This window comes from Larus michahellis, chromosome 15 (genome assembly GCF_964199755.1).
Source record: "Larus michahellis chromosome 15, bLarMic1.1, whole genome shotgun sequence".
NCBI classification, from domain to species: domain Eukaryota; kingdom Metazoa; phylum Chordata; class Aves; order Charadriiformes; family Laridae; genus Larus; species Larus michahellis.
This window is the reverse complement of record NC_133910.1, coordinates 6,149,837-6,176,764: the sequence shown is the minus strand read 5'-3', so window position 1 is coordinate 6,176,764 and position 26,928 is coordinate 6,149,837. Positions and strand designations below refer to the sequence as shown.

Sequence of the window (26,928 nt, the reverse complement as noted above, 5' to 3'; positions counted from 1 at the left end):
ACCCACCTCCCCAGAAAATTATTCCATGTGTATATTTTTTTCACCTCAAAGTGCCAGAGGTAGCAAAGGAGTTGTGTTGCAGCTCTGTTAGCACGGCACAGAGAACAGGCTTCTACTGCAGGACACGCTGTGAGGACGGCAGGTAGTGATGTGAAGGAGCAAAGTCTGTTCTGATAGTGGTGAAGAACTGTCCTGGATAGAGAGAACCAAACTTGTTATACACGTGGGTATCTAAAATAGTCCCAGGATCAAAATATTCTGTAAACTGCACTGGTGTTTGACTTACAGGGGAACAAGGTGATTGTTCCAAAAGGAGTCAGCTGTCGGGTGGGACGTGATTGCCCTGGGTATAAGACCTTGGAGCAATACGGCGGTACATATGGCCAAGTAGAACAGTGTTTTTACAAAATAGAAGGCAGAATTGTGGTGACCATCTGCAATATTTTAAAGCAGGACTTTGCAAGTTAGAGCCCCACTTAAAAGGGAGAGAAGGTATTTTGAGTCTTACATCTAAGCCATTTCTAGTGGCAGGGTTTTACAGGGTGTGCTGTACAATCAGTGAACAAAAGCCCCAGATATTTCTGTTAATCAAAGCCCATCTTTTGAATCAGTTATTGGGTTTTTTTCTCTTGTTGCAATCACTGGCCAGCATAAGCTGAATTACAGTGTTCTTTATTAACCGGCACTGCTTGCTCCACCTTAATTAGTGCAGACCAGTGGAGTTAAGGTGAATGAGGTGAACATTAGATGCAATTTTGTCATTGATGTTGAAAAAGTAACCAGACCTCAACTTTTCTCTCTGTAAGTACATGCCTTCCTTTTGTGAGATGATCAATAGCACTTCCACTGGAGGAGGTGGGCAAAGCACCTTTCAGAACTGATAATTGTGCAGGATCCAAATCTTTTCTAATAAAATGTTTCAAAACCTTTACAAAATTTCTACTGAAGGCCAGCTTTCCTAGGAGACCTATAATTATTGAGAGCAAAAGACAGAAGAGCTGAGAGTTATCAACCTGTTTCACATAAATAGGACCAGTTCAAACAAGGGACCTGAAAGACAGGGATATGGACAATGAAATAAGGGTGGAAAATAAATAATAATAATAATAATAATAATAATAATAATAATAATAATAATAATAATAAAAGAACAAGGATCAATATCTCTAAGAAAAAAAACCATTTAATTTTATACAAACCATAAAGCGTACACACATTCTGTGATTTCCCAGAGGTCTCCTGGCTGATTCTATTTTCTTGTAAAACCCACATCTTCACACGCTGCATCCACAACTCCTGTCTTAGCAATACAAAATGTACATTCAGACTACAGGACATCCCAAGAGATTTATTCCTTTGATGCTGCTCTTCCTCCTCTTTTTCATGTTTCAAAGTCAAATATTTATCATTTGGCATCGTCTCTGTTTTGCTTTGATCCTTGAAAGAAAGAAAAAATCCCTTCTCGTTGCCCTCGCTCTGGAAAAACAGGAAGGCAGAGGAGTGGCCAGGGAAGGTGCAGTAAGACGACCGACTTAAGACAGCAGATAGGAAGATGGCTCCAAAACGGCTGTTTTCCCCAAATTGTGGCAACGTGTCAACATACTGACACATTCAAAAGCTTGGCATCCAGGTGGGAAAAATACTAATTCAGGTTTAGGAAGACACTCAGACATCTTCTCTTACCATTGAAAACATCTGTTTTAAATTCACAGCTTACGCATTATGGCACAGCCTTATTTATGCTGAATCATCTTGAAGATCTAGCCCTTTCTAAGAAGAGTAGAGATTTTTTTTCTACACAGTATGGTCAGTGCATCCCATGCTTTTGTCTGCAGCATTAGTGGGGAATGTCCGTGGGAGGCATATCCTAAATTTATCCTGGTCCGAAGGTGTTTTCCTTCGCCTAAATTTTCCTGGACCATTGGCCAGGCTATGAAAAACGAAGGTGTTGATCCTGTCTCCTTGCTGACAAAGTGTGATATAGATAATTGGTGAAACTGTGTGGGATAGTGTGCAAAAAGGGCCTAAAGGGAAATTAGAAATCCAGCGGCGTCCCTCCCTCCCACCGCAGACAGACGCACGGAGACTCCTCGGGCAGGTCTGCCTGCGTCTGCTGCCTCCTTGTTGCAAAGGACTCGGATGGGGCAGCACCCCTGGCCCGTGCCCTGCCTGTGGCATCCCTCGACAGTGTTTGAGCCAGAGATGTCTCCCCCCGGCCCCCAGGTCCCCCAGCCCTTTTGGAAGTCAACCTCTGGTTTCTCTTCACACCGGCTTGCCTGTGGAGGCTCGGCTCTTCATCTCTTCCACGGAGTGCGGAGGTGAGAGGAGGGCAGGCGAAAGAAAAGGATGAAAAACAAACCACAGAGGGGGAAAAATACCCACTTAGCAGCAACTGAAAACCTCCTCAAATGTCCATAGGAGAGCCAGACTCTCTGAGGTACCCTCAGTGATGGCAGTAAAGACAGGAGGTGGGAGAAAAAGGAAAAAAAAAATAATCACTACATTGAAAACTCACTTGAAAGAAGCAAGGGAACGTGGGTCTGAGCCAGGCTGCAGCTCAGCTCCCATCACTGCTGCCGTGGTGAGCGGTGCTTATCATTCTGTGTAGTTCAGGGAGCCTTCAGGTGATTGCTCTAAAAATACCTTATCTGCAATGGTTAAAAATAATTTCCTCCTTTCTATTTATTGACCTCCCTCTTTACCTTTATGACCTCCCATTCCCAAAGGTCTCCCAAGTATTTAAAAATAACAATCTGTCTTTCTTCCTCCCCAGCCTAATTTGATTAGTTTATACGGCTCTGTTTAATTGGGTGCACGCGGAAAACGAAGCCCTGAAAGAGGAGCTCTGCATTCGCTGTTTAGCGTGACGCCCAGTCTGATCTCCCGCAGGAATGAACACCGCTCCTTGCACGCCGTCCACAAACAGGTTTCGGATGCTTCAAATGCGAACTGCTCCCTTTTGAGCCGCTTCTGTTTTGTCCTGGTGGTCCACAGTCGGAGGAAGAAGTGTGCTCTGGGGAGGAGAGACACTTAAGATCGAGGGGGAAACAGCAGACAGAGCAGCAAACTGCAGTAACTTGCGTCGTACGTGGATAAACGGCTGCATCTTGTTCCAGTTCCAGCATTTCCTTGCTGCGTCTTCTCTCGCATAGCTAGCTATGTGCAAACTCCAGCACTTCAAGGTGTCTGGGCAGCGTAGCTGGCCCAGTGTTGTCTCAGACATTGTTTAATTGTTGCCTCTCGTGGTCTGAAGTGGGTATTTATTTCTTCATTTTTTTTTTGTCTGAAAGCAACAGGAAGCAATCTTGAACTCATCAAAGAGGACGAGCTCCACAACAGTGCCGCTTCAGACTGAATCGTCTCTAAGGCACCAGACATTTTCTTTAAATATTGACTTATGTAAGGGAGAAGACTAAGCTTGTGGGAGTCCGCAGGGGTAGGCTCGGAAGGCCGTGCAGGATGTCCGTCCTTGGTTTGATTTGGAAGGGAGATTTAGAATTATATTTTTCCTCCTTCGCTAGAGATGGGGTATTATTTAGCAAGCAACAGTTATCAAACGCAGGGGAAAAAAAGTCCAGCGGAATGGATACAGACGCACTTCATTTAATTTAGTACTTTCACGCTCCTCACTTTGTGATTGGGGATGCAGAGAACAGCAGCCACTTTGTGCTGCAAGCGCAGCTTTTCATAAGGACTTTGCAGTACCTTCTGCCCTATTAACACTTGCTGTATTCTACTCCCAGGCTTAATTATTCGTCTTATACCCAGAAGTGCAGCAATGATTAAACTGAAGAGCAGTTAGGCATTTTCAAATGGAAGTGATGCCGCAGTGTTGGAGAGATGCGTATTTCAAGGGTATGAGTTTGTCCCTCTCCCCTTGCCCAGATCTCCTCTCCACCGAGCGATGTCTCTGTGTTCCTGCAGTTCTCAATCTTTAAAGCACCTCTCTTTGTTTCCCTCTCTCCCCCCTCTCACGATTACGTCTTTTAGCTCTCTCGTGTCATTACCTTTCCCCTCTTTTGATTTGCCTCTGCAACTGAATTTTCTCTATTGCTCTCTCTGCAGGCTTGGATGAAAGCCCATTGAAGACAACTGAAATTTTCTTACTGACTTGGAAGATATTGTTGAAAGGAGGAAACATTAAGGAAAACAAAACTTAACCGCAGCCTTCTGCCTGTGGATTTGGGATGGGTCAAGTGGCTTCTCTTTATGTTTCCAACAGACTTTATTTTCTCTGACTCCATGAAACTTGAGCAAACCATTTCAGTGCCATTTCCGAAGGACCAAGATGTGCAGATCCCAGGAGAAAGCACAAAACGCTCCTTTGAAGGGGCCATCTACTGAGAAGTAAGCCTTCTCACCTCGCTCTGCATTTTGAAAATAACTTGAGACAAATGTGGGTAACAGTGAAGATGGCTAATTTCTGACACCAAAAAGTTAGGCTTTCAGTTGAAACTAGTCATGTAAGCCATAGAAAGAGAGACTGTTACCTTTGGAGGATGAATCATCCCACCCACTTTAGACACTGTACATAGGAAGAAGTGACTCACTCTCTGGAGATGTCTCCCGTTCTCTTCACAGCCTGTAGAGAAGGGTTAGATCACTGGCTTAGACATCTACACTTTTACATGGCTAAAACTGAGTAAAAGTAATCTTCATGTTGCTGAAGAAGACCCAGATATTACCACGCTTCACAATAAAGCACTGCGATGAACACCACACCACCGCTGCTCTGTGATCCTGTGAGTGGAGCTGCAGGATGGACCTTCTGTCTTGTCCGAAACAGGTCTGAAGTAATTGCTGCCCATCGGTGAGTCAGCTCAGGTTCAAGCTGTGGCCTCAGTGAATTCTCCTGGGAAACAGCAGGAATTCTTTTCGTGTTTCTTCCTACTAAGTGGTGGGTAAGCGCTTAGAGTCCAGCTTGCTTTCAAAAACCTCTTCCCTCTCCTTTGCCACCCCACTTGGACATTGCACCCTGTGGAGCCTCCTGAGCTTCTCATCCTTCGTCACCTGATTCTATTTCGATATCTCTAACAGACTTGGCTTTCTGTCCCTGACACTACTAGGACATCCCAAGATCCTGGGACAGATGGGAACTGAGTATAAAACCTGGTTTCGTTTTCCGAATGTACCTCCAGCTAGGCTAGCTACAGCCGTGCTCGCCGTCCCGGAGTGGAAGTCCAGCACTTCACACGGTTGTTGGAGTGCAGCCAGTTCTCTGGTGAGAGAGCTTGCAAGCAGTGTTCAAATTTTTTCATTTCCAGAAAAACACACGACAGAAAAGAAGTTAGGACTTGTTCTCTCTTGCTCATAGTTTCTCCCTTGCATTTTTGTTGAGGGCGGCATCAGTACATTCATTTATAAAACTGACCTGAAGACAAATGCGCACGAGCTTTTCTTGCCTTCTCACCGCTATCTTGGAGCCAAGGCTCCAGTTTTTAACCATATGACACAGCAAGATAAGCCTCACAATAAAAAGCAAACAATGCAAGGCCAGCCCCGGGCCTCCAAGCCGTGATCTCCGTTTGTTCAGCATTTTCCCAGGAGGTTGTTGGAGATACCTGTGAATAAGGTTGAATGCAGAGAGTCAACTTTGCTGAAGCAAAGAGCACAGCATTCTGGGTTATTAAACCATTTGTCTTACCGCCCTGGGGAAAAGGAGTCTGCTACAGAAAGTCACAAGTGGACTGAGTTGGCTTGTCTCAAGCCTGCTTCTCTCTCGTTGCATCCCCAGCTTGGCACCGTTGTAGCATGAGCACCAACTTCTGGTGAGAAGAGAGCAGAGACTGAGAAATGCAGGGGGGGGGGGAAAAAAAAAAAAAAAGGACGTGTCAGTAAAGCTATTTTTGAAACTGTCTCTGGCTCTTGTCTGCATTATCTCCAGATCTCCCCTCGACAGTACTTTTTCGTTGTTCATGGTAGGTTGGGGTTTGTTTTTTTTCAACACAGTGTTATAGGAACATTGCAAATTCATCAAGAATTTCCCTAAAAATTAACAAAACAAAAACAAAACCAGAGTTGATACCATCAAAAAAGTCACTCTTGGAGTAAACGATATTCTCCATGGCATGGTAATACAATATGCTGTTAAATTCTTTCACTCAGGAGGGAATAAAGGATATTTGAGCATAAATGCATTATCCACAATCCACAATAGCACAGCCTATCCTCCTGTGGATAATGCTATTAGTGCTACATTTCAAATTAAAAAGCATATGCTCTTCTTCTTTCAAAAACAAGGGAGTGCTGCCCACTTCCTTCACTTGACTAAAAACAAAAGCTTTTAAAGTGATAAAACAGCATTCATTTGATAAAAACAACCATCTGCACCTGATTTAGCTAAGTGTTTGCGTTTAAAGACAAATTGCTGGTTGGGGAAAAATTAAATACAAGCGTGTAGGTTGACTTGATTTGACCACAAATTGATACCTACTACCCCCCCCCCCCAGTACTAACCCGAATTTTGACACTAAATCTTGACCTTGAATAGCAAGTCCTGATCAAGGGCTCTTTAAATCGTTTTACTTACAGCCCCTCAAACAAACACGTTCCCAAACTCCCCCCCCCTCCCTTCTCAACCTATTAGTCTGCATTAGTTAAAGTGGATTGCTTATTAAGTTTTTTATATCTTCAGAATAATTTGGAAAGACACCAAGGTCTTAATGTACCAGATTTTCATAACGCAACGTGATATTAACAAACATCAAACTCCATCAATGATCTGTGCAGCAGGCATCCTTAAAGCGTGTAATTAAGATAACACAAGATAACATCAGCCACAAAAAAGAAAGCGGAGGAGGGAACACAAAAGGCGGTTTTTCTGAGGGGGCCGCATCGAGATCGTCCCTTTGAGGTCAGGAGCAGCAACACGGGAACAGGGAAAACGCCGTCCTGATGGTGCGCTGAACTGTGATGAACGGTATGCTGCGTGGGTCATCCTCAGAACAACGGCAAGTAGCCCAGCCAGAACGGCAGATGAACAGTCAAACATACAAGTATCCTTTCAGGAATGGCGATGCGGACTTACGGAAAAGTCCTCAAGTGCTATAACCTCTCCTTGATTTTTAAATCAATGAGGAATATAATAAAGGCAACGACACCCAGCTGTTAGGGAGCGCTTTCCGCCAGTAGATCTTACAGGCTTTGCAAAAGGCGTCAGTATTTCGAACTCCACACAAGTTATCTCCATTGCTTTAGCTCCTGTGCCATCCTGCTGGGCACCCCCCAAAGGCGCGTGGGGGAATGTGCGCTGGGGGGGGGCAGGAGGGGTGCTAGCAAAACACGCAATAATGAAACCAAAATCAGCGTTATTATCACTTTGCACTTAGGAGAATCGCCCAGAGTCCCCCATCTGCTGGGCTATTTCTGCTCGCTTTAGGAGGAGTGAAGTGGGAAAAGTACCTTCTTTCCAGAATGTTCCCCCAGGCTTTGAGAAGTGCTTGTGGCTGCGCACACCTCCTAATCTCTTTTCGCTGGTAAACGGCTGGATATTTTCGTGCTGGAAAGTGTGGTTGTGCATGTGTCTGCTGTTCCTTTTCCTAGCATAGCTGAATACATCCATGCACAACCGACCATGTATATTTAGCTGTTGAAATAATAAAAAAAAATCCCAGCATATCACGATAACAAGTTTATTTCCCACCAGAAGTTTCCATCCATTCAGGCAAAACTTTCCGCATTCCCAGATAGTAACAGACAAGCCCAAATACGTATTTTAAGTAACATCAGAGAGGAGAGATTACAAAGCGTATTTCAGACGCCTAAGTCCAGGGTAATAAACCCCCCCTTTCCCTCCTCACAACTCCCAGTGTCAGGCAGAAAATAAACCGATTTGTCACCACTGCTGCCTAGTGCCAGGATAAAAGTGTGCACTATTCCCATTCCTTTGCCAGAGGTCACTGGACGCAGTTGTCTCAAAGACTGTCTGAAGGAAAATAAATGAGCGCAAACATAATAAATTGCAAGGAAGGAGCTCTGTCGTGACTAGTAGGAAGGCAGGGGGGATGATATGTTTTGGGGGGAGCTGGAGAAAAAAAAAAAGATGTGCACAGTTCACCCGGCGCAAGACTACCTTAATCACTTCGCAAGGGGATGGCTGGTTTCAAGGACAAATGGATAATACACGTTTCGCTAGGGCCGATATTGAGATAGTGAGTATCTTGGAAGGTACTGATACAGCAATTAAGCGAACTAGTGTCCTTGGGCAGCTGCTGAGGTTTCTTAAAAGTGGAGTTTTAGGCAGCACTTCAAGTCTTTCCTCACTAGCAGCAGGGATGCACAGAAAACATGCTATTGTGCGTGCCGGCAAGAGCAAGACATCTGTCCGGGGACATCTCGATGCCATCCCCATGTCAAATGTTGAGGTGCTGCTCGGGGGCAGGAAGAGAAACCATGAACTTTTGTACCCTTGATCAGTTCATCCCAAAAATGTCCAGCTGGGCTTGCTTTCCTGTGCAGCTTGGACAAATTTATTTCACGGGGTTATTAAACCAGTTCCTTCTTTTGGTATCCGCAGATGCATAGGGATGAGTCCAGCAGTGCCGGTTTACGCTAGCAGTGCATGCACAGCAGATCTAGAGACCTCGCGAGAGAAAACACCAGCACAACAGATGCCGTTTTGGCTGGCCACAGAAACTGGGAAAAAAGCCCTACAGAGCTGGAAGTCTAACAAAGCTTCACAGCTAGATCTACAACGCCGGTGTCAGTCTCCTGTCAGGAACGGACAGGGTACACGCCGAGACATCTGTCATCTCATGAGCGATGGGTTGCAAAAATTCCATACAGGAATGAAACAAACCCTCGGTTCCCACTTTCTTCCCCAACTCTGACATGTCCAGAGCGGTACATCCACACTCAGTCACTCTCCGTGCTCGGGGTCACCCAGAGGGAAGTTACACTGCACCTGTGCACTGCAATGATTAACTTCTAGCCAAAGGTTTATTAGGCTAATTTTGCTTCTTTCTAGTTTATTAGGCTCATTTTGCCTTTCTGTGAGTTATCCTCCTACAACCGAGATCATTAATTCTTTGGATTTATTTGCCAAATATTTTTTCCTGGTATTATTTTTCTGTGTCATTACTTAGTTGAATTGTAAGCTTCGGCGGGTCGTCTTTTTTGTTCTGTGTTTGTAGCCCATCTAGCACTTTGATTGGGGGCACGCTGTCCCTCTGTGACACACACACATATATATATATATATATACACGAAAAAAAATAGGCAGTACATTGTTAGTACTCTATATCCCACGTTCATGTTGCGCCGGTTAGCTCTGACACAACCCGGAGTTCACACGCTGTGTATCTGTCCCCCTGATTTCATACACATTTCTCTATCAAAGCAGGTTGTTAGGGCTAAAGCTTAGAAACAAAGTCGAGTTCCCTCTAATGTTCCCCCGTGCTCACTCCCAAGCATAGGAAAAGGAGGTTCAGCCACGGAGCAAACAAAAGCTGTATTAATTAGGCTGTTATTTCTGGAAAGTGTTTTGTGGTATTTTCTCATTGTTATTTTCCTCCCTTTTGTGGAACGCCTGTGCCTTGTGACCCCACATGACACTCTCACCACCATCCTTGCTCTTTCAAGGTATCTTTTATTACCAGACAAAGGGAAAAATATATATTTGAATGTGCCCACCAGACAGGCCATTGCTAACATCTCTACAATATAAAAAGACACTGGAGAATAAAGGCATCACCGGTATTATCAGGAAGCCAGGTGTGGGCAGACAGGACTGAAGTGTTATCACACATTACACGGATTAAAGGTTGCCAGCCTTGACTTTGGCCACACCAGGGCAGATTCTCAGCTGGTGTAAACTAAAGTAGCGTCCATGAAAAAAATTAAACTATGTCTGTTATATGCCGTGACTTCGTTGCAGTTGAAGAACACGTGATGGACAGAGATCTCAAAGGTCACTGCATCCAGTCCCCTGCTATCTCAGGCAACCGCACCACATAATCCCACTCGAAAACTGATCAAGCTTCATCATGAAACTAGTCAGGCTGCTGCTTGCCACCCACTCCTCCTGCTGCAGGCTGTTCCAGAGCTTCCCTCCTCTGCTGGCTGCAAACCTCCTTCCAACTTTCAAACAGAATTCATTAAATGGAATCCATTTCGGCGTGCTTTCTGAATGCACAATTTTAATCCAGCTGGGGAGGAAGCAGAGGACGGTGGGACTTGTTTGCATTTCTTTTGTATCACAAATCTGGGAAAATGTTCCCTAGATGTAGGAAGCACGGATGAAAAGCAGGGATCCGCTTTCAATCCATACCTTTCCTTCTCATGCATGGCGTGCAGGGAATGTCACTGCAGCTGCTGAGTTCCTGCTATTTCATTTCAGTTTTTTCTTCAACGATCACTTTCTCATAGGCAGAGCTATTCCCTCATGGTGAGACCTACCCCAGGACAATTAATAGCAAGGAGAAAATATCGATACCAGTTGTTTGTCCGCAATCCCAGGTGAACCACGATAAATCTACAGGCAGCTCGCTCAGAAGGGGTGTATGGGGTCACCAGGCCAAAAGTGAACAGGATTAAATCCTGTGAGCTTCACCGTGAGTAGAAAGATGGGTTACTTCTGCGCCCCGGGCCCTGAATGTGTCACGATAGTTTAACATGGAAAGTAAAATAGACTTTATCCATTCAGGTTCAGTCTCACTATGATATTTCATATTGGGTGCACCATAATCTTGACCAGCTGGGAACTAGGGGCAACACTAATGCCATCATGAATACGGCTGCACCAGCATTGCACCGGAAACATGAGTCTCTTCTGCTCATCATTCTTAGTCTGCACCCACCACTGGTGACAGGCAAAAGCCCAAACTGGAAGCAGGTTACAGCCTGATCTATCAAGACATGTCCTGGGCTCGCACCCTTCTGAGCATACTCTGGGTATGTTTAGTCAAGGAGGCATCAAAACCTGGTATACACATTATTTTTTTTCTCTTCACAGAAATAAAACATTTTTTGACTGGCTTTTTCACCTTGTTGAATATAAAAATATCAAAGGAAGTACACTTTATAAAAAAAAAAAATCTATCATCATCTCAACAAACAAGGTTTCTCAATAGGGATGTGATCAGAGGAAGGGAGAATTCACGTCTGGAATTCCATTTGTCTGCAAAAAAAAAACCATTGTTGTGTCTACAAAGGACTAAAACGGCAGTGATTAAGAGATCCGTTTAGTAAACTTACGTTCCTTCCTTCCAGGCACACTGGAAATCCAAAGAGGCTTCTGGCAGTGGGGAGCTCAGAGGTGTGGAGAGCATACTTCAGCAGTTCCGGGGTGGAAGGTCGGGATTCCAAGTGCGGAAGCAGGAGAAGGCTGTAGTCTCTGCCCAGCCCCAGCTGGCTTCAAGCTCTCAAGGTCCCGGAATGAGTGTATCCACGGATCCAATTCTGCTAAAAGACGGTGAAATAGGTTGATGTACTTTCCTCAGAAGCTTCCTGACAGTTTTGCCTCAGTAACAGGGTAACAATGGCAGAATTTAGCTACAAGTTTTTAAAGCCTCTCCCTCCATCCCTGCTGCTTCCTCAATTACGTTGTTGTTTTACTTGTGAGATCCACAATGTCTCTAACAGAAAAATAGCTACCGCAAGCTAGTACGTGAAAACTGAAGGCGTTGCTTTGGTAGGGACCGATCCTGGGAGGTACTGGGCAAGTTGTCCCCAATTCTGTGCAGTACTTAAGCATCTCCTTAGCTCTGAATACACGGTGAAGCACTTTGCCTTGAGCAAAGGCAAGTGGGCCAGCAGTTTGCAGGGCCGAGCCTTATGATGATAAATCACGTGGCCGTGGCTGGTAAGACCCAAAGGCGGACGAAAGGTATTTGCCCTGAGGCAGGAGTGTGACTGGCAGTGTAGAAAAGCCCAAGATGAATCTCATGCACACTCAGAGCAGTCCCCTGGATTGCCCTGGAAAAGAGGAGCCCACCCTTGGAAGAAATACACCCTTTTGGTGGGGACCGCTCCATTCTTGTTGTAGTGTCCTCTTAGCAGGCCACCATCAATAGGGCTGACACTCCTGTATGGAGTGAGAAAAGCCTCTACCACACAGACCCAGAATGCTTATCCACCAAATACAAACTCTCTTTGCTATATTTTTCCTTCTTTCTTTGTCTTTCTCAGACTCAGTTTTCAATTATTTTCTTTTTGTCTTCTGTCTTTTCTCTTTTCTTCCCACAAACCTTTGCTCTTCCACCTCCATCTCCCCCCACCATCCTTTTTGTGTTAACACCATCTTATCCTCCGGTTCTTCTGTCTTACTCTTTTCCATCCTGACCTGTCATGGCAAATCACGTTCTCCTGCTATTCTCTTATTTTCATTCCTTTTTCTTGAGTCTCTTCCAGTCCTTCCCCCTCCTCTCTGCCTCTCACAGCTTTTCCCTGTGAGGCTCCAAGGCTGTCCCTCTCCTGGGCTCCAGGGAAGAGGTGTGCAGCAGCTGACACCAGGAGTTGGAGCCCTGGACGTAAAGCGATGCTGCTCGGTTGGCTCTTTGGGATCTCCAAAGACTGTGGCGATTTAACAAGGACACGGGAGGACACCTGCCCCTAACCGGCTTTGAAAATTGACTTCAGAAGCGCGAAATGGGTCAATAAAAACAAGAAATGAAATTGATCTCAGAGGTTGTATATATATGACAATAAATAGCTTCATAGGCTCAAATTCCTCCCTCAGTTGGGAGGCTCCCGGCTCTTGGCCAAGTAGATAGATGCCGCAGCATGTAGAAATGAGGTGACAGAATCAGAGCAGGGGACAAGAGCAGTTGTTGAAGGCAACAGGGACACCAGCTGCTTACACCTTGTGGGTAAACCTACCCAAGGTGTCCATCATTAAGCCAGGCAAAGAGGTAATAACATATTTGTATTTAACTTTTTTTACCGCGTGGCAGTATTTTAGATTATAAAATAATGTCAGAGCAGGGGGTGTATATAACAACTTGCAATAAAAAGCAAAACTGCTGGAAGATTTTCCCTTATAGGCTTATTTTGTCAAGTATTGTTCCACATTTACCTTTTTCCCTCTTAAACTAAGAAATAGATCCTCCCTCTGCATTGTGAGAAGCACCTTTTGAAGACAAGAAAGAAAGAATGGGAATAAAATAGTAAAACATAAAATAAGCCCTGGAGCCCATGCCTCTACTCCCAAGTGAAAGGAGATTTCAAAAGGAAGCATTTGTAATTTAGATTTCTGAGCAGCAGTGAAGAGGAGCCCCGCTACTGACTCCTTCCCGGAGAAGATGCCGAGGCTGTATTCCTCTGTGATAGAGGATGATGATGATACAAGCTTTGGGAATAAGCTTGAGAACTGCTGCTTCTCGTACAGACTGCTGGAGGAGGGACTGCAGAGTCTGAGGGGAGACCCGGAGCAGACCCAGGTCCCAGAGGATGGTTGTTGCCAGGAGGAAAGTGGTTTGACCAACATCTCAGGGGCCCAGCCTAGCTCTGGCTCTCAGGTGGCCTTTCCTATTGCCAGTTGACATAGGACTAGTACTTTTTTTTTTTGCTTCAACCTTCTGCAGATGTAGATGACACTTGCTACATCGCATCTGCAGAAGCCTGTGGCCTGAAGGCAATCTTGCTGCTTTCAAAGCTTGACTGTTGACTTCAGTGGAAACAGGAGGGGGTAATGTGGGCTGGCTTTAATTTTGCAATAGCTCAGTGATCCTTCATCTTCTCAGGTAGTGAGTCTGCGGTGTCCACCTCCCACCTTTGTCACTGCCAAGGACCACTGGCCTTACTCTGCTCCGGCACAGGCACTCAGTCAGCACGGCAAGGTGAACCCAGTGCGCTGATTTTAATTTGGATGAGAAATGAATTGCAATAAGATCCCCATCACCACCAGCAGCCCCCTACGGCTCAGAGATATTTGAGTGAGAGCGGCGCTGAACAAGGGGAAAATATAATAACAGGGGCCTTGCTGGATGCTCTCCACCCCTTCACCCCACGACTGTTTATTAAAGGTGAATTCCTGAGGGTGTTTGGAATCTGCTTCTGACTAGCAGAGATAATAACATTGAAAACTTTGATGAGACCAGCCTGAGCTTCCAAATTTCTGAATCTATATGAGTTTTTGAACTCCTGAGGGGTTAATATATCCAGGTGAGAGAGTGGACAACTAACCTGTATCTATCAGCCACTCAGATCACCACAGCTGGAGCTAGAGGAGATGCTGTGGATCACAGGACATCCCCTCTCGCACTCCTTAGGCTCCTTCCAGCCCGCTGTGTGGACCTGCAGCCCCACTTCCTAGGTGGAAATAGCAGCAACAGAGCTGGGTGTGCTCTCGAACGAGCTCGCCCTCCTCTAACATCTCCTCCTGCCTCCAGGGTACCAGGGCTGATGCCTCTCTCATCCTGCCCTTGCTACAGCACAGCGTCCAGCACTCGCTATTTTGGAAACCAGATGATTTCTGCAATATCAGGAGAGAGATTTGACCCACACCATCAGTGGCAAGTTTAAAGACACATCAGTTGAAACTGGGGACCACTGAAAGTGGCTTTGTCTCACAAAGGGACCCTTCTACGAAAACATCCAAGCACAAGAGTTGCTATTTTTGTGTGTGTGTTTCAGCATTGGTGGTTTCAAATGGAAAGAAATTGTTTCACAGCTCAATGAGAACTGGTGCCTGGACACAAGAAGACATAAGACGACCAGCATCCTGCTTCTTGGACCTCCTGAGTCTGATTTGGGTCACCTTTGAGGCTTTGAGACAAACAGTCAATTAATAAATCCTTCCAGAACCTGGGACTGAAATCCTGAGAAGAACACAACCAAACCAGCTCATGCAGAAGCAGGACAGAAGGAAGAACCTTGCCAGCTGTTCCAACATGAACCTTGTGTAATTAACAGCTGCTGTAAATGAAGCAAAGCACTCATGACAGCCACAGCTGGATGGTCGCCTTTGCTGAGCTTTGTCTCCTTTTGACCAAGTGCAGACATCAGCATCCCTTCCCTTTCTGGGTGCCAGATGCATCTTTGAAACCTCCCGACCAGCCCAGCTCGGGCCTGGCCTCTTCTTTATGCTGACCAACCCTTTGCCGAACACATGTCTCTGCCCATTTGTGGTGACCTTTGCTGAGCCACCCTGGCACTAGGCAGCCAAAGGCTTCTGCTGACCTTGGGTGACTGCTGCTTCCTTCCAATCCTGTTACCGCTCTCCGCTGGATCGCCTGCTGCTAGAGAGGCTCCTTGATGGCAAGCAGAAAAAATGGATTGGGTGCAAATGTAGGCAAATAAATTCACAGGCTATTAATGATGGAAATAGTTTAGCTTCAGTCAGCTTTACCATTAAGCACGTAACAGAGGCCTGTGGTGTCCAGGGTGCCTCCTCACTGCTCCTCCTCACGGAGAGCTGAGAACTGGTAACTCCTCTGTTCACATGGCCAGCTTCCTAGTTCACCCAGCAAAAAGCAGGGTGAGTGGGAAAGCCAAGCTTTGACTTCTGAGTTCTCCTTTCTGGATGCATGCAGAGCGTGAACAATACTTCCAGTGGCATGATATATCACTCCCTTCCTCCTACCCCTTCTCCGTACTCCTTCTTTTGTCCCAAAACCTTTCTACATCTCTCCATGTGCCAAGCATTCCCGATTTTATCTCTCCTCTGCACAGCTTTCTGCTCCCTGCCAAACTTCTTGTATAGGAACTTCAAACCATTCCCTGTATGAAACCATTCCAACTGGGAGGTCTCCATGCTCCAACCTGCAGACATGCCAGTCTCAGGATGTCAACAGTCCTTTTCAACAACTTTATTCCTCCATCCTTACCTGCTGCTGTGGGGTAGTTCACGGTAGTCCAGTGGCTGTCCTTCCCTTTGTTGGAGCTGGTGGTATCTGGCACGGTCTCTGGGCGACGGAGGGATGACATATGCGCCTGAATGTAACCTGTAATGAAGCTCCACAGAAACACACTGGATGCACAGCCCTGCAGAGGGAGAGGGAAAGCGTAAAACCAAAGTGAAAAACTGCATTTGGGGCAACCACAGGAATTGCTCAGAGGTAGCTAGTGATGGCAATAACTGAAGATGGGGATCTTCAGTACAGCCCCCATCTGTGCTGGTTTCTTCCTTTCTTTTCCATGCTTTCCTGCCTCCCCCTTGATCTATCCTATGAATTCCTTGTGTGCATGTGTGTGTCCTCTGAGTTGCCAACCTGACAGCCCCCGATGACGGGTTGCTGATCCCATGAATCACAGAGCTCTTAAGCCCGTTCTCATCCTTCCAAACACATCCCTTCACTCTGGATGATGCAGTGAGCTTCTTACAGATCTCTCAGTTGCCTGGTTACCAGGTTAAGAGCGATGACAAATGCTGGATGACAGTTTGTTTAACGCTGCTTCCTCCATGATCTGGGCTCCAGCCTTCTCCGTTCCTAACCTCCTGCAGTGTCAAGCCTTCAGATGCTCTTGTTCACAGCGTCTCTTTCCAGTAACTACTCTCCTGCATCCTACGTTCGGTCTAGTCTATCCTGTCATCTCCAGTGTCCTCCGATTGAATTGCCTTTCCACATTGTTACAGACCAGTTTCCCCAGGATCCCTCAGAAAAATTCCCATCATTTAATGCCTCCATTCTGAAGAAGGCTGTTGCAGGAACGATCAATGTTTTTCCTCTCCCCCTGCGCTAGAAAGAAGATATATCCATGTACCATTGATCCCCTACCTTATAAGCTCTCAGTCTTGAGGAGAGATGTGTCTTTATATGTTCACGTATGACCTCATATAACAGGATCTAGTCTTTTTGTTGCAGCTGCATTAGAAAGGAGTAATATTAGTAATAATGCGCATAACTGCCAAACCTCTCCTTCCATCACTCATACGCAGACGATGCCCTTTAAAACACAGGCCACCTCTCTTTTATATATTTATAGTGTTGAGCACAATGTAGCTCCTACGTGTTTCCATAATGCAAACTAAAGGTATCTTTAAACCTAGATTTCCTTCTGTCTTGAAAATGAGGAAGGGCTTTCATATCACTTAGTTTTATCTTCTTCCTGTGTTCTTGTCCACAGTAGCATCACTGGAGCTGTTAAGTGAATGCATCTGATTTTCTAATCGCAGAACCACTTCTCAGAGAAGACTGCTCTAATCATTGGAGTCTCCCCTAGCCTGGCCCAGTGCGATCCTATTGTACCTCTAACACTTCAGAGCATCTTTCTCCTCTAAGCTAAAATGGGACGTGAGTCATCTCACAGCCAAAAGCGCTCTACAACTGAGTGGTCTTTTGGAGAGAGGTGTCTCAGAGGCTGTACGAGAGGCATTTGTCCAGCTGGCAAACAGACTGACCAAAATATATTTTATTCTTCCAGAGCTGAAGCCCAGAGCTTTTTGGATGAATATGTGCTTAACTATTTATAATTGACCTTTGCACAAAAGCACATGAAATTTTTATAGCCTAAAGCCTCATTTATTAACTTTACTGGAGTGTAAAATATTGCTGTTTGCTATAAATTTGTACCAGGACAAACAATATATATGCTAATTAGTGGCTGTGCAGCCATTCGGGGGCGTATGTGCTCACCAGTCATTTCCAACAGGCAACAGAGAAGAATGGAATAGACAAATGACAATTGAGTAGTTTGATACTCTCTGTTCAAACAGTGAAGTCTGAAGAGGTGAATTAATGGTGTTCATTATAACAAGTCCATTTCCTTTTCATTTCCTTTATAAATTAGTCCAGGTAACATGCTGTGTCCCTGAGAGAGCCGATCAGAGGCAACCTGCTGAGATGCACCTGCAAAACCGATCACTCTGGAGTTCTTTCATCACTCCTTACTCAGCTTTCCCCTTCCTTTGCCTTCCTTCAGCCCACCCATTCCTCTTCTCCATTTCGTCTCCTCCATCTGCACTTTCTCCTTTTATCCTTTCCCCTATTTCTGTTTTTGCATTACTCTATTTTTTTTTTCCTTTTTGCTCCTGCTCCTCTTTTCATCTTTTTTCCCCTGTTTTCCCTTGCCTTTTCTTCATATTGTCTCTTGCTTCTTTTTTATCCCCAGTACCTTTATCTCACCAGATATTATCTTATCGGTACTTTCGGGATCTCAGTGTTACTTTATTAACTTTGGATCATACAAGGGTATGTATGATATGCACATATCCCTAAGGCTCATCAAAACTCAGTATGAAATACAACCACAGGGGCAAAAAAAACAGCGAGTGAGATGTGTTCAATTTCACGTGGCTGAACCAGCTATTTCATGGTTGGTCAGTTTTTGGTAGCAAAGAAGTAAGGTTGTAGAGACAATAAAAGGAGCCTGTTGATAACATCTCAAGTGGTCCAGGAACTGCAGCTGCATCTGAAGATCTGTTCCTGTATTTGTCACAGGTATATCAGTACATACCGTCCAGAAAGATGAGTGGCAACCTGCTGGCAATGAATATGACCGCTCTCAGCACTTGTCCGGGGATGGGGAAATGGGAGACAAATGCCATTTTAAGGGTGGGTGGTCACAAAAGCTTGCCGTGGGTGTGAAATGATGCTCCTCAGAAGGCATCCTTCCTCTTCTCCCATTTCCCTGCGCCCCTCCAGGCCGCTCTCTACAGGACGTAACAAGCAGCCGCGACACTCAAATGGGGAGCAACCAAAATTGTAACAGTGCTCGATCATCTGCGGGCACAGCAGAAATCGGAAGGGGCACAAGGACACAACCAAGGGAGATCCAAACACAATAAACCCACTAAAAAATGTATACAGATTTCCCTTGGACACAGATTCGGGATGCTGATTTCCACAGAATGTGGACCATGTAAAGAATCCAGTTGAGTTCATTGAATTGTGGGAAATTGCTAGGGATTTTCCATCAAAACATTTTCAAAGAAGTGTTTGGTTTCTATCAAAATTTAAAAAAAAAAAAATCAACTCAAAAATATCAGCATCAGAGAAATTGCTTCAAAGTTTCCATTGAAGTAGACAGGCATAAGCCCTACTCTGAAGCCCGTGAGAGAGAATAATGATGTGCCCCAAAATATCATTATCATGAGGTAAATTGAGGTATCTGGAGGATTTTAACTTAAAATTAAATTTCCAGCATTTTCAACCTATCCTTTAGCTATTTTGCTTTAAAATTACGTTCTTGTTTAACTTTTTCTGCTATCAATCCTATTGATATATTGAAATGTCTTAGTGGGAGAAAATTCTGCATGTGAATCAGACCTGTATTCTGTTATAAATGTTAAATAAAAATATTTCCCTAAGCCCACAAACTTTCCGCTCCTGGGGAATTAAATAAACCAAGCTGTGAAGCTGTCCTTGGGTATTTGTAAAGGTAAATAAACAACAAAATACTTCATTAACGAAACAGTTGTGTAAAAAAACCCAAAAACCCAGTTCATCAATCTCGTTGAGTTTACATGTATTAAAAGAAAAAAGCTTCCTTTAATGATTTTTTTCTTATTTTTCCCCATTAATTTTAACAAATTTTAAACTAACACAATAACGTACCAAAAGCTCCAGGGTTTTCCAATTCTAACAGAAGCACTCTGCTGAAACCACAGGCTTTCTCTCTTCTAAAGACAGACTTTCAGTTAAAGAATAAGATTGGGTTTATGAATAAAATTGTTCCAATGAGCAGGATTTGTTGTTTGGCGTGGAAATCTCTATTGCTATCATAGATCCTTTTTTTTTTATGTACAGCCAAACAGGTCTCCCCTCCATACCTCAGTTTACCCACGCAAGGGAAGACGTGGCAGTCCTGTGAAATACCTGAAGTCGAGGTAACTCTGGATGGATTTTTTTCTTTCAAATATCAGATTTTTGGGGAAGTGAGAGGACAGGCCTGGAGGGGTTTATTCTTACCGTAGTCTAGTCTCAGCCTGGTTGAGCAGAAGCGTGGTCTGGATGGTCTGACAAGGTGGGGGCCACTCCATCTCTGGGCTGCCCTATTGCCAAGGCTTCACCCAGCACGCACGGTGTGGTTCAGGATGGGGCGGCAAGGGGAACTGTCAGCACGAGCAGAGATAACAGTGTTCAAACACCCACCGCCTTCAGAGATTATTTTTTTTAAATTGCCGATCGTGAGAAAAATTATGGGCCAAACTGTCTGCTTATGTAGCTCATCTCAACTCCAACAGAGTTATAGCAGGAGCTACATCGCCAGTACGCCGAGTATGCCCGGCTTTCCATGTTCAAACAGCATGAGAATACCTGAAAAAATGCATGAGGTTTTTATAAGCACATTTTGAATTCTTGTTTATGTGTCTTCTCTATTTTAAATCTTTCAGATATGCTGGGATCACGGGGCAGGGGAGCTGTGGTTTTGTTTTTGTTTTTCCAACTGCATCTACAGAAAAAAAAAAAAAAGCACTGCCTGTTTTCTTACACACACAAAAAAATGAGTATTCCTTAAACATTCTCTCCAAGAACTGGGGATTCACCTGAAAGACCAAAGAAAGCTGGTACCTTTGGACAGTGGGGTGAAGGAGGAGATGTCTGGGATTTTTGTATACAGGGCAGTGATATGTAAGTATATTCCTATTAATCCTCAGCATCACGGATGCTTTCCCCAGCTTCCTCTCGTTGGTACTCCGTTATACATGAAAGTAAGCGGGAGATCTCTGTGATCTTATTGGCACATCTCCTTTTCATGGCCTCAGAAGGGAGACGAATAGTTAATGACCCAAATTCTTACTTTCATCAACCATTGGGCTGGCCCAAATCAGAGACGTGGACCTGGCCACCCCAGCCCCTTCATCATGTCATCGACTTGGTATTGTCCGCTACATTAAATTCATCAATAAAGAATTTAAAAGATCTTCCTCCCATCCCTTTTATTGTCATATAGGAATTGCATTATTCACATGTCCGTATGTGTAAGCATAAACTGAGCTTTATGATCACTTCAATTCCATTTTTTTTAGGCAAACAGTATATCAGCGAAGGCCTCATCATAAAAATATTGACCCAGTTCACAGCTGGCATAAAATGCCATTGATTTCAGTGGGGTTGTGGAATTTGGCTCACTGCAATAAACACTTCCCATGAAGCCCTATTCAACAAAGTACCTGGAAAAACCTCCTTTCTCCCATTTTGCATTATCACGGTGTGGCGGCAAAGCCATTAGGGCATTTTCCCGTGGTGTTGAAGCTGCTGATTCAAACCTCTCCCCCGCCTTATGCAAGCCTCCTGCTTCACCTCCTCCTGGGCGACAGGGCTGGAATCGGGGAAGGGGAGGGCGCCACGAACCCGGCATGAGACACCGGGAGGCTGCTTCAGCACAGCCCCCTTAATCCCGCTCCTGCCCCAGGACTGCCTCACTCGCTCCCCGCACCAGAGGCAGCTGAACATAATGCCAAATGCTTTGTCACTTGCTTTCGGCTGCACAAAGTGGCCTTTCCGTGTAGTTTTATCCCCAGTCAAATTAATAATGACTAAGATTGGAGCGGCTCAGCCAGCCACAGAGCTGGACGGCTTTTTTGGAGCCTATTCAGTGCCTAACATGCCTGGCAACAGCGTCCGGGTTTTAACTGTTGCGCGTGAAGGGACCGCTTGCCTTGACTAGTCCCGCACAATGGCTTTGCTGCCACTGCTAATATTTGAACAATGTGTTTGCCAATTACGTTAATACAAACAAGTCCCCTGGATCCCAGGGAAAGGCTGTGCAAACCCAAAGTGAAAGAGATACTGGCCGTCTGGCTACTCTGCAGAGACTCGTGCTCCAAGGCAGGCAGAGGACAAGGACAAGACAGAAGTAGAGAGTCCTCCGCCAGAAGTGGCAGCGTGGTTTAGCCGGGCTTAGCTCGGCTAAGTGATGGGTGACTCCCAAAACTCAGGCTGGGGTGAAGACAGATGGGGGGGATATCAGAGACACCTGGTTTTTGAAGTGCCTCCCAGGAGTCGCACATTGACTGCATTCCTTTGACTTCTCCAGTCACATCCTTTCTCAAATTGAATTTGTCCAAGTGAAACATGAAGCTATTTTACACTTATTTTCCATCTTTAAGTGATTTTTTCATCTTTAAGTGATCTGCTCCAGTGTCAAAGGTTGACATCCCTTTGCTTCTCTTAGCTGCTTTCTTGATTAACCTGTCCTCATAGTCACTCATCTATGCCTGGTTTCCCCCACTACAATCTGCCGTAAGGCCCTGCTGCTCTGTTGACCTCTAGTTTAAATAATCAGAAACTCCTTATCCATGAGGAAAATATCATCCATGCGTGCTCAAGGAAAAAAAGTTCCTCCGGGACATGGGGAAGCAATTGGGGTGTTTGGGACAGAGAGAGGGCAGCATGAACTAGGGAGGGAGGCCATGCAATGCCTGTCTTTTTTACCTCGGTGTCCCCATCTCCACGGACAAGGCCAGCAGGAGTTATGCTCCTCTTCCAAAGGACATTGTGTTTCCAGCTCCCTTCCTCCTCAGATCAGACCTGAAACCAGAAAGTAGCCTTGGGAAGCAGGGAGAGCTTTACTGGACTGCGATCCTTCCAGTTTTTGTGCATACACACACACACACACAAGCATGGCCACATGCATGTCCTCACATTGAAAACAGGCACAGACCTTGCCACAGACCTTCTTATGAAACAGAAAATACTGCACAGCTGGTTTAATAGCCTTTAAAAGTCCCATTTGGAGCTGTTCAGGAGCTAAGCCTCATCGTTACAGATCAGCTCATAAAGCTGTCATCATTAACTGCCACCCACTGCCACCACAGCGCCGAGGTCACGTCTCCAGGAAGGGGAAGGCCAGTTTCACCTGGGCTCCATCCCACAGCTGGGGATGTTGTTAGCACCCCTCTTTATCCCCGAGACAGCGCTGTTGGCTTCTTTGAGCGAGCATAAAGTCCTCCTGCTGCCCCAAAGTTCATGGTCTTCCTGTTCTTGTTTCAGCGCCAAATGCCCATCTGTCTCCAGCCATTTCCTAAATTATGCCTGAGCAGCCTCCATTTGTTTCCTTCTGAACCTGCTCCAATATTGTGGGTTTGAAAGTTCACCTCCAACCTGGCCATTATTGGCTTTACCTTCCACTGAGTAGCAACTGTGAAAAACACGAGCAGAAAGAGGCAAGCGAGAGTCCTGAGAAAGAATAAACAAATTAAATGCCAGCTGAGCTCTGAAAGGCATTTTCTAGCCCGAACAGAAAACACAGCTTGCCCTTTCATTTTAGACCAGAAATAGGTGGCTATTGCTTCTCTTTTCTTTTTTTTTTTTCTTCTTTTTTCTTTTAATGAGTCATCCTTAAGAAACTCAAGGTGGTTGTGGAAGGGATAGATGGAGGTGAAATTACAGGGAAGTGACAAACTCAGATGAGGAGAGTACCAAGATCTGGCAGGCTGTCCCTGTCCATGGCATTACTCCTCCCACAAGTGAATTCTTCTTGCCAGTGTTTCCCCTTGGCTGCCCTCCTCTCCCAGGCTCTCCTCTCTCCATGAATCAGTCCTGCATCTCTGTGCTTCCATCCTACATCCTTTATCCCTCTTCTCTGCCTCAGGCCAATGCTTCTGGTTTTCTCCAGCATCTCTGTGCACCTTTTCTTTCTTCAAAACCCTCAGTTCCAGTCCTTCTCTCAGCCCCGTTCCTTCCCTACACTATTCATGTTTACCAGCCACATCACGGATTTGGCAGTTTTGCCTTTACCTTAAGGCCCTTCAGACATGCCCTCTGATTGCTCATTTAACCCCCTGATGCTCTTTTCTGTCATTATAATGGTTTCTTCCCCATTGTCATCTCACACAGGTTCCCCTTCACTTTTAGCCCACGCTCCTCCCTCCGTAAGCTGCCCCTTGCTGTACCTTTCTCCTTTTTAGCCGTTCAGTCTCAGTCTTTTCTATATTCCAGAGTAACACCAGCTTGGAGACACTCTTCTGCTTCAGGGTCCACTGGTTTGCTGGTATTATATGCACCACCATGACATGCTTTTCTCTCTGGAACTCACTAAAGGCATCTCCTGGGTGACCTCCAGTCAGCTTTGCTCCACAGTGCACCATCCACGCTGCGTTTTGAAATCCCAGCACATACGTAAGGGAGTTTCTTGCCTCACGCGATCTCTCTCCCAGCGGCCAGCTCCTGAAGCATGAGATTAGGGGAAATGGAAGTTGTAAAAACTCACTTGCAGGAGAAATGCAAACCAAAACCCAGCCCAGGTCAGGACACGACTGGCGTTCACCCATCTGTTGTAGGAGTGAGCCGCAGGACCAGCTGAAGGACAGAAGTCAGAGAAGCATCCAGAGGAGGACTGCAAGGAAATGCGCAGATAGATAGATAGATAGACAGACAGACAGACAGACAATAGGCAGGCAGATACGGATATCTAGATGTATTGATAGATACAGATATACAAAAATTATTTATAGATTCCCTTCCTCTCTCCCATCCTTTTGCATCAATACCGTTTTTTGCTGGGGTCCAAGAACAGCAGTGCACCTGCAACCAGATCCGCAACCAGATCTCAACAGTGTAAGTGACAGTGAATTTCTGGGGACTTAAAAATCTGCCTATGCCTCAGGAGACCTTATTTCCAGTCTTGTTTCCAATGGGCCTTTAAAATCCTGAGTGCAATGTGATGCTATACAGAAGGATGTTTCTATAGACCTCACTTTAAAGATAGGTTAAACACCAATACCAAGACCCCTATAAAAGTCTACAGTGAGAGCAATTCATTCACACCAATATGATATCAGGAGCAGCTTGTTTGAGAGCAGCATAAATGGAAGGAGAACAGACTTTCCTGTAGGCCTAATTAGGAAATCTTCTGAATAAACCCTGATTTATGTTTCTTCAACAAGGCATTTCCTCAAGGGGTAAATCACTTGCCATGATTTCCTTACTTTGAGTTTACCCATAGCCATTGGCAGCCCAGGGGAGGAAGGTGCATACCCCTTCTTCCCCGTTAAGGCTTGAGAACATGGAAAGAAAGTAAAGAAAACTACGAAACGAGCTGATTCCCATGTCCTGCTTTGCAAGCACAGGACACCTTGCACTCCCCGGCTGCTGGTACGAGACTGACTGGGCAGCGCTGTGAATTAGTAGGGCTCATTACTGCATCCTTTAGCATCCAGAGCCTCGCAGACATCTGTGAACCTCCTCAAGAGCCCAGTGGAACATTTAAAAGAGAAGCGGCAGCATTTTCTTTTAAAGAGCTGTTCTTCTGTCTCCAGCTAAAGTACTGTTGTAGCTCACTTCTGGGAGGGAGAAGCCTTCTACGGCTGTGTGACTGTGCTACTTCAGACTGGAGTCCTTGGGGAACCATCACAAGCACACTGTTGAGACAGCCTAATAACCCAGGCAGCATTTCAGCGATCCTCCTGCTGCATGGGAAGGGGATGGTCCTGGCACAGCCGGGATACGGCCTACCGTGTCCCATCAACAGTGGCCCAAAGGATGGTCACTTCACGTCTTCCCCTTCCGGAGATCTCCGAATTGGGCACCAGCAGAAAGTTATTTCTCTTCCCTCAAGGCGTCAAATTACTGAGCACTCGAGCAGAGTCAGCTTACGGATATTTTTCATTCAAGCAGCAGCTAAGGGAGCTTCCCTGCCCTGTGCTGCTCTTTGGTTCGGTGGCATCTGAAGAGGCTCCTGTCGCTCTGGCTCCTCGGCCTTTCCCTCATTCCCCACGGCCCCTTTACGCCCCCTGCAGACGCCTCTGGCCAGCTCCTCCCATGCATGCAATGATATTGCCGGGTCTCAGCGGCAGTAGAGAGGTTTCCTGAAAAAACAGACTGAGTGTCTCTCTAGAAATGTTAGATGCCTACCATTAAAAGCACCCACTCATTAAATTTCGCCCTGGATTTATTATCTACTCTATGACGGTTGTCTTCAACAGCCTGTTCCTGACCTCCTTCAAGCTGACAACAAAAACAGATGTCTTTCTTACGAGGACTGTAATCCTGGGTTTCCCTTCTCAGTATCACTAGCACATAGACAGAAGGGAAGGGAGGGGAAAAAGAAAAAAAAGTTAAAAGTAAAAGAAAAAAAATAATAATCCTGAAGTCTTGCACACTACTAACCATAGCAACAGCATGATCTTAACGCTGCAATCTCCGTCCTCCCCGCGCTTTCTGCCCAGGGGAACAGATTCCTCATCGTTGTTGTGTGGTAACTCAGGGACCAAGAATGTGCCGACTCATTCTGGTGGCTGCTTCTAACTTCGGAGGGACTTTCATAATATTTCTGTGTATTCTGAAAAATCCCAGCCTTTGGAGTCATACTATTTTGTATGAATCAAATGAAGTTTTCTCATTCTCTCTTTTAAATAAATTCATGTTTTATTTCTTGTAAAGATGGTTCTCATCGGTCTGCAATTTTCAAAAATTAGTAAGGAAATTTAAACAGACAAAGAGACAGAGCAGAAATGTATACACTAATTATTTACTAATCTTTTCCATATAATATCATTATCCTTATAATGAGCTCTTGATTTTTTGTGAATCTGCCACCTTATTATTGGGGTTGGAAGCGCAACCACCTATTGTGAACAGTTCAGCTTACTCACAACAGTAAATACTGGCTGTAGTAATAAAGATTAATTGGCCGGATGGTATCATAGCCCCCACAATGGGCTTGCTCAAGATGCCATCCAGAGCCTCTAGATCTCTGTGGGCCTGGCAATAAACGCGAGGGCTAAAGGAGCATCAGGCAGGGAAACGTCTCGAAAGCATCATCTGCAGACAGGGCTGGTGGGATTGAGGCATGGCCGTTCCAGTAACCAGTAGCCCTGGGGCGAGCAACGGAGACGCCATGATATCAACCACCTTTCACTCTCTGGTAATGATTAATTATTCACTTAAAGCTAGATTTCGGCTCCTGGCTTTGTGTCCACAGGAAGCCACTATTTAAACCCTATTTCTGTGCTGTCACACTCTGATCCTAACCAAACGTGCAGGTAAATCATAACATCCATCAAACAACCACACAATGTGAAAATCCATTGCAGGGTATATTTTTTCTTTAACATCACTACTGAATAAATTAACCAGGTAGCGGAGCAGTAACCTTGAGATAAAT

General features: G+C 45.3%; 1 long non-coding RNA gene across 1 annotated transcript; it reads right to left on the bottom strand.

Moving 5' to 3' along the window:
• Nucleotides 1-1,146: 1,146 nt before the first annotated feature.
• On the bottom strand, nucleotides 1,147-16,237 carry LOC141751484 (uncharacterized). The gene is made up of 4 exons (XR_012590001.1): nucleotides 16,149-16,237; nucleotides 15,765-15,921; nucleotides 11,194-11,397; nucleotides 1,147-7,585 (listed from the first exon to the last, which is right to left on the bottom strand). It is a non-coding gene; the product is annotated as an uncharacterized LOC141751484 (long non-coding RNA).
• Nucleotides 16,238-26,928: the final 10,691 nt, after the last annotated feature.